Genomic DNA, 9,003 nt, shown 5'->3' on the forward strand with positions numbered 1-9,003 from the left:
ACAACAACCCTGTTATTACTACATCTCTGCACGATCTGTTTCCCTATCTGCTCCTCAACATCCCTGTTACTATTGGGCGGCCTGTAGAAAACACCCAGCAAAGTTATCGACCCCTTCCCGCTCCGAACTTCCACCCACAGAGACTCCGTAGACAATCCCTCCACGGCTTCCACCTTCTCTACAGCTGTGACACTATCCCTGATCAGCAGTGCCAATTGGGAAAATGCAGAGAAAGCTGTCCGGTTCCCATCACACCGACACTATAGTTAAGAAAGCCCACCAACACCTCTACAATGAAACTGATATGATTCTCATCCCAAAACTCCAATTTTCAGGATGTGACATTGTTAACGTCTCTCACTTCAATCCTGGTTGCCCTTGCGAGGGTGATGGCTGGTAAACCACTGCAATCCTTGCGGTGAATGTGCCTTCCACCTGCTTTCACTTCAGTTGGACTGGGGGACTTTCCAATTCCTCTGCTCACAAAGGTACAACCACAGCGCAGCATCTCAACTCAAATAGACAGAAATCTGCCAACAACAGCACCACTCTCAACCACAAAAACAAAATTGCATCATTAAACATGAGTAATAAACCCCCAAGGCACTTCATTGAATGCATGGTGGCACACTGGTTAGCACTGCTGCCTCACAGTGCCAGGGACCTTGGTTCCATTCCCAGCTTGGGTCACTGTCTGTGTGGAGTCATAGAGGTTGACAGCATGGAAACAGGCCCTTCGGCCCAACTTGTTCATGCCGCCCTTCTTTTTTTAATCCCCTAAACTAATCCCAATTGCCCGCATTTGGTCCATATCCCTCTATACCCATCTTATCCATGTAACTATCTAAATGTATTTTAAAAGACAAAATTGTACCCGCCTCTACTACTACCTCTGGCAACTTGTTCCAGACACTCACCACCCTCTGTGTGAAAAAATTGCCCCCCTGGACACTTTTGTATCTCTTCCCTCTCACCTTAAACCTATGCCCTCTAGTTTTAGACTCCCCTACCTTTGGGAAAAGATATTGACTATCTAGCTGATCTATGCCCCTCATTATTTTATAGACCTCTATAAGATCATCCCTCAGCCTCCTATGCTCCAGAGAAAAAAGTCCCAGTCTATCCAGCCTCTCCTTATAACTGAAACCATCAAGTCCTGGTAGCATCCTAGTAAATCTTTTCTGCACTCCTTCTAGTTTAATAATATCCTTTCCATAATAGGGTGACCAGAACTGCACACAGTATTCCAAATGTGGCCTTACCAATGTCTTGTACAACTTCAACAAGACGTCCCAACTCCTGTATTCAATGTTCTGACCGATGAAACCAAGCATGCCGAATGCCTTCTTCACCACTCTGTCCACCTGTGACTCCACTTTCAAGGAGCTATGAACATGTACCCCTAGATCTCTTTGTTCTATAACTCTCCCCAACGCCCTACCATTAACTGAGTAAGTCCTGCCCTGGTTCAATCGACCAAAATGTATCACCTCGCATTTGTCTAACTTAAACTCCATCCGCCATTCGTCAGCCCACTGGCCCAATTGATCAATGGATCAATGTTGCAATCAGAGATAACTTTCTTCACTGTCCACTATGCCACCAATCTTGGTGTCTGCACGTTCTCTCCGTGTCTGCGTGGGTTTCCTCCGGGTGCTCAGGTTTCCCCCCCACAGTCCGAAAGACATGCTGGTTAGGGTGCATTAAGAACATAAGAAATAGGAGCAGGAGTAGGCCATCTACCCCCTCGAGCCTGCCCCGCCATTCAATAAGATCATGGCTGATCTGAAGTGAATTGGCCATGCTAAATTCTCCCTCACTGTACCCGAACAGGCCTGGAGTGTGGTGACTAGGGGATTTTCACAGTAAGTTCATTGCAGTGTTAATGTAAACCTGCTTGTGACACTAATAAATTTAAAGACATATTTTGGTCAAAGAGGTGAGTTTTAAGGAGTTTCTCAAAGGAGGTAAGTGATGGGGGAGAAGTTTCGGAAGGAATTCCAGAACTTCAGGTCTGGACAGCTGAAGGCAGTGCCACCAATAGTGGAGCAATGAAAATCAAGGATGTTCAAGAGGTTAGAATTGGGAAAATGCAGAGAAAGCTGTCCGGTTCCCATCACACCGACACTATAGTTAAGAAAGCCCACCAACACCTCTACTTTCTCAGAAGACTAAGGAAATTTGGCACTACGACTCTCACCAACTTTTATAAATGCACCATAGAAAGCATTCTTTCTGGTTGTATCACAGCTTGATATAGCTCCTACTGTGCCCTAGACCGCAAGAAACTACAAAATGTGGCCCATCACGCAAACCAACCTCGCATCCATTGACTCCGTCTACACTTATAGGGGATTTTCATAGTAACTTCATTGCAGTGTTAATGTAAGCGTATTTGTGACACTAATAAATAAACTTTAAACTTTTCACACTGCCTCGGAAAAGCAGTCAGCAGAATCAAGGACCCCAGGCACCCCGGACATTCTCTCTTCCAACTTCTTCCATCGGGAAAAAGATACAAAAGTCTGAGGACACGTACCAACCGACTCAAGAACAGCTTCTTCCCTGCTGCCATCAGAATGAAGGAATCTACCTTCCATTAAGTTTCTCGACACCCTAGCTATGGCTGTAACACTACATTCTGCACTCTCTCATTTCCTTCTCTATGAACAGTATGCTTTGTCTGCATAGCGCGCAAGAAACAATGCTTTTCACTGTATACTAATACTTGTGACAATAATAAATCAAATCAGATCAAGGGTGAAGGGTGATTGGAGAAGATCGCAGTGCTTTTGGGGGGTTGAAGAAATGTGAAAACAAGGATGAGGATTTCTAAAATTACCGCAATTTATTAAGAAGGAGAACGGAATGCTGTCCTATAATTACGAGAGGAATTGGCCACCGTTATGCCTCAGTTATACAGGACAGGGGAGGCGATGGCCTCGTGGTATTATTGTTAGATTATTAATTCAGAAACTCAGCTAATGTTCTGAGGACCCGGGTTCAAATCCCACCACGGCAGATGGTGGAATTTGAATACAATAAAAAATATCCGGAATTAAGAATCTACTGATGGCCATGAAACCATTGTCGATTGTCGGAAAAACCTATAAGATATAGGAGCAGAATTAGGCCAATCAGCCCATCACGTCTGCTCCGCCATACAAGGGGGCATAACTATAGGGTTCGTGGTGGGAGATACAGGAAGGATATCAGAGGTAGGTTCTTTACGCAGAGAGTGGTTGGGGTGTGGAATGGACTGCCTGCAGTGATAGTGGAGTCAGACACTTTAGGAACATTTAAGCGGTTATTGGATAGGCACATGGAGCACACCAGGATGATAGGGAGTGGGATAGCTTGATCTTGGTTTCAGATAAAGCTCGGCACAACATCGTGGGCCGAAGGGCCTGTTCTGTGCTGTACTGTTCTATGTTCTATGTTCTATTCAATCATGGCTGATACGATTCTCATCCCCACTCTCCTGCCTTCTCCCCATAACCCTTGATACTCTTATTAATCAAGAACCTATCTACCTCTGTCTTAAAGACACTGAATAAGAAGTCTCACAATGCCAGGTTAAAGTCCAACAGGATTATTTGGTAGCACAAGCCACAAGCTTTCAGAGCGCTGCTCCTTCATCAGGTGAGTAGGAGTTCTGTTCACAAACAGGGCATATAAAGACACAAACTCAACTTACAAAATAATGGTTGGAATGTGAGTCTTTACAGGTAATCAAGTCTTAAAGGTACAGACAATGTGAGTGGAGAGAGGGTTAAGCACAGGTTAAAGAGATGTGTATTGTCTCCAGCCAGGACAGTTAGTGAGATTTTGCAAGCCCAAGTAAGTTCAAAAAAGTCCTCTTCACCGCACAGGACCTTCAACCGATGCTATACACTAGATACATCGATGACATTTTCTTCCTTTGGACTCATGGTGAACAATCACTGAAACAACTATATGATGACATCAACAAGTTCCATCCCACCATCAGATCACCATGGACTACTCTCCGGAATCGGTTGCATTCTTGGACACACACATCTCCCTCAAGGACGGTCACCTCAGCACTTCACTGTACTGCAAGCCCACGGATAACCTCACGTGTGACATAAACCCAAGATCCCGATTGAGGCCGTCCTCATGTGTGCGGAACTTGGCTCTCAGCTTCTGCTCAGCGACTCTGCATTGCCGTGTGTCGTGAAGACCGCCTTGGAGAACGCTTACCCGAAGATCAGAGGCCGAATGCCCGTGACTGCTGAAGTGTTCGCCAACAGGAAGAGAACACTCCTGCCTGGTGATTGTCGAGCGGTGTTCATTCATCCGTTGTCGTAGCGTCTGCATGGTTTCCCCAATGTACCATGCCTCGGGACATCCTTTCCTGCAGCGTATCAGGTAGACAACGTTGGCCGAGTTGCAAGAGTAGGTACCGTGTACCTGGTGGATGGTGTTCTCACGTGTGATGATGGCATCCGTGTCGATGATCCGGCACGTCTTGCAGAGGTTGCTGTGGCAGGGTTGTGTGGTGTCGTGGTCGCTGTTCTCCTGAAGGCTGGGTAGTTTGCTGCGGACACCTCCACCTCCTGAACGTTTTTAAGGTGGAGGTAGATGGACTCTTGTGAGGCAAGGATGTCAAAGGTCATCGGGGGTTGGCGGGGGAGAAGGGAACGTGGAACCTGAAAAGCAAATCAGCCAGCCATGACTTTACCAAATCAGCAGGCTCGAGGGGCTGAATGGCCTACTTCTGTTCCTATCTGATTTGACTTAATTTGATTTATCATTGTCACATGTATTAGCATACAGTAAAAAGTATTGTTTCTTGTGCGCTATACAAAGCATACCGTTCATAGAGAAGGAAATGAGAGAGTGCAGAATGTAGTGTTACAGTCATGGCTAGGGTGTAGAGAAAGATCAACTTAATGTGAGGTAAGTCCATTCAAAAGTCTGACAGCAGCAGGGAAGAAGCTGTCCTTGAGTCGGTCTTTTTCCTGATGGAAGAAGGTGGAAGAGAGAATGTCCAGGGTGCGTGGGGTCCTTAATTATGCTGGCTGCTTTGCCGAGGCAGCGGGCAGTGTAGACAGAGTCAATGGATGGGAGGCTGGTTTGCGTTATGAATTGGGCTACATTCACGACCTTTTGTAGTTTATTGCGGTCTTGGGCAGAGCAGGAGCCATTCCAAGCTGTGACACAACCAGAAAGAATGCTTTCTATGGTGCATCTGTAAAGGTTGGTGAGAGTTGTAGCTGACATGCCAAATTCCTTAGTCTTCTGAGAAAGTAGAGGCGTTGGTGGGCTTTCTTAACTATAGTGTCAGCATGGGGGAACCAGGACAGGTTGTTGGTGATCTGGACACCTAAAAACTTGAAGCTCTCGACCCTTTCTACTTCGTCCCCATTGATGTAGACAGGGGCAGGTTCTCCTTTGCACTTCCTGAAGTCGATGACAATCTCCTTCGTTTTGTTGACATTGAGGGAGAGATTATTGTTGCCGCACCGGTTCACCAGATTCTCCATCTCATTCCTGTACTCTGTCTCGTCATTGTTTGAGATCCGACCCACTACGGTGGTGTCGTCAGCAAACTTGAAAATTGAATTGGAGGGGAATTTGGCCGCACAGTCATAGGTGTATAAGGAGTATAGTAGGGGGCTGAGAACACAGCCTTGTGGGGCACCGGTGTTGAGGATAATCGTGGAGGAGGTGTTGTTGCCTATCCTTACTGATTGTGGTCTGTGGGTTGGGAAGTTCAGGATCCAGTCGCAGAGGGAGGTGCCGAGGCCCAGGCCACAGAGTTTGGAGATGAGTTTTGTAGGAATAATAGTGTTGAAGGCTGAGCTGTAGTCAACAAATAGGAGGCTGACATTGGTGTCCTTGTTATCTAGGTGTTCCAGGGTTGAGTGCAGGGCCAGGGAAATAGCGTCTGCTGTGGACCTGTTGCAGCGGTAGGCAAACTGTAGTGGATCCAGGCAATCTGGGAGACTGGAATTGACTTGTGCCATGATTAGCCTTTCGAAGCACTTCATAATGATGGATGTCAGAGCCACCGGCCGATAGTCATTAAGGCACGCTGCTTGTTTTTTCTTAGGTACCGGGATGATGATCGTCTTCTTGAAGCAGATAGGGACCTCAGATTGTTGTAAAGAGAGGTTGAAGATGTCTGTGAATACCTCCGCCAGCTGATCTGCCCTGGGTCTGAGTGCACGTCCGGGTACCCCATCCGGGCAAGTCACTTTCCGTGGGTTGACCTTCGAGAAAGTTGCACTGACATCTGCTATGGTGACCCCAGATTCAGGTTCATCCAGGGCTTCCAGGGTGGAGGGCATGCTCTCGCTGACCTCTTGCTCAAAACGGGCATAGAATGCATTGAGCTCATCAGGGAGGGTGCGCTGGAGCCGGCGATTTTACATGCCTTCATCTTGGAGCCTGTTATGTCTTGCAGACCTTTCCATAGTCGGCGGGGGTCGGTGTGGCTAGCCTGGGACTCTAGCTTGGTCCGATACTGTCTTTTGGCATCTTTGATGGATCTCCTTAGATCATATCTGGCTTCCACTCCATCTGACGAAGAAGCAGCGCTCCGAAAGCTAATGGCATTTGCTACCAAATAAACCCGTTGGACTTTAACCTGGTGTTGTTAAAACTCTTTCTTGTATAGGTCAGGGTCGCCTGACTTGAATACCTCAGACCTGGACTTCAGCAAGCAGTGGATATCTCTGTTCATCCATGGTTTCCGGTTGGGAATTGTGGTGAACCATTGTTGGTTACCACCAGGAGTGCTGAGCCATGGTTTGGCCAGTACTATGAGTCTGTAGATATGTTACTGTTGGGGTTAGGGTTGGACTGTTCTACCTGTTAATATAGTCCTATGGTACACTCCAGTTGGCTCCGTCTTCCGGGAGAGGTATAAAGGTCACTGCTCTGCCTGGTGACCCTTTAGTCTGGGATTGTATATTGTATATAGTAGCTCCGTTATTGTTGGTAATAAAAGCCTTTATTTCCCGGGTACATCCTGCCTCCCGTGTGATTTATCGCGCATCAATTTTATTACTAACAAAATTTTTTTTGACAAAAACAAAAGAAAACCATGGAGCAAATGCTGAAACCCGAGCGGCTTACGTTGGATCCACGTGCGGCGGGAGCGTCGAACACTTTCGACCATTGGTTGAAGTGTTTCCAAGATTACCTCGACGCCTCCACAGCGGTTCAAAACGACGCCCACAGACTGCGGGTCCTCCACACGAGGGTAAGCGACACTGTATACTTAGCGATCCGTGAGGCCCAAGACTACAAAGGGCCATCGAGCTTCTCAAAAAGCGATACAACAAACCGCCGAATGAGATCCATGCTCGACACCTTCGAGCCACTCGACGGAGGCAGCCCGGCGAAACGACGGAACAGCACCTGTGTGAACTTCAGCAGCTAGCCAGAGCCTGCAACTGCAAGCCAGTGTCGGCAGCCCAGTATATGAGCGACCTAGTTCGAGATGCGTTCGTGGCGGGAATCGGCTCGTCGTACATTCGCCTTCGGCTGCTAGAGCAAGGTAACCTCGACCTCACTAAAACCGTAGAATTAGCTGACGCTCTAGAAATGGCCTCCAAAAGTCTGGAGATGTACCCCGACGACCGCGTGGGGACATTGTGGCAGGTGCAGCCGCAGACTCCACTTTATTCAGCGGTTTCAAAAAACTGCGCGATTGCGTTTCCAGCCTCGGACCTGACGACGGCAGCAGCTCCAGGAGGCCGCGTTTCTGTGGGGGTGAAACACCCTCGGCAGCGATGTCCAGCTAAAGCGGTATTGTGCTCCGCCTGTGGCAAGAAGGGGCATTATTCCAAAGTCTGCAGGACAAAACCACCTTCCAAACATAGCAGTGCGGCGTGTGATTCCCCGGAGCCGGTCTCCTTGTCTTCTGCGTCTTCGAGGTCTTCCACCACGTGCTATGGACCGAATGGTGGACCAGAACGGGCTGTGGGTACCTTCCCGTACCTGGATAACGTCACCATCTGCGGCCACGACCAGCAGGACCACGATGCCAACCTTCTTAGATTCTTACGCACTGCATCTCGCCTGAATCTGACCTACAACAGGGAGAAGTGTGTGTTTCGCAAGCGCCGCCTAGCTATCCTCGGATACGTGGTGGAAAACGGGGTCCTTGGCCCTGATCCAGACCGTATGCGTCCCCTCCTCGAACTTCCCCTGCCCACTAGCATAAAAGCACTGAGAAGATGCTTAGGCTTCTTCTCATACTATGCACAGTGGGTTCCCAATTACGCGGACAAAGCCCGTCTGCTCATCAAGTCTACCTCCTTTCCCCTAACAACAGAGGCGCGCTTAACCTTTGCAGGAATAAAAGCCGACATCACGAAAGCCACGATGCACGCTGTTGATGAGTTCATCCCCTTCCAGGTGGAGAGTGATGCATCTGATTTCGCCCTGGCCGCCACACTTAACCAGGCGGGCAGGCCCGTCGCCTTTTTTCCTCGCACCCTCCAAGGCCCTGAAATTCGGCATCCTGCGGTGGAAAAAGAGGCCCAGGCCATTGTGGAGGCCGTTCGGCATTGGCGCCATTACTTGGCAGGAAAACGGTTCACTCTGCTCACGGACCAGCGGTCCATGGCGTTCATGTTCAACAACACGTTACGGGGTAAGATCAAGAATGATAAAATCTTGAGGTGGAGAATCGAACTCTCCACCTACAATTATGATATCATGTACCATCCAGGGAAGCTCAACGAGCCCTCGGACGCCCTGTCGCATGGAACATGCGCTAGTGTGCAGGAGAATCGATTACAGGCTCTCCACAATGACCTCTGCCATCCGGGGGTCACTCGGCTCTTCCATTTTATAAAGGCCCGGAATCTACCCTACTCGGTGGAGGATGTCAGGTCCATAACTCGAAGCTGCCAGGTATGTGCTGAATGCAAACCGCACTTCTACCGACCTGACAGGGCACATCTCATTAAGGCCACTCATCCTTTTGAAAGACTGAGTGGACTTCAAGGGCCCCCTTCCCTC

Source organism: Mustelus asterias, unplaced genomic scaffold (assembly GCF_964213995.1).
Source record: "Mustelus asterias unplaced genomic scaffold, sMusAst1.hap1.1 HAP1_SCAFFOLD_772, whole genome shotgun sequence".
In the NCBI taxonomy this organism is placed as follows: domain Eukaryota; kingdom Metazoa; phylum Chordata; class Chondrichthyes; order Carcharhiniformes; family Triakidae; genus Mustelus; species Mustelus asterias.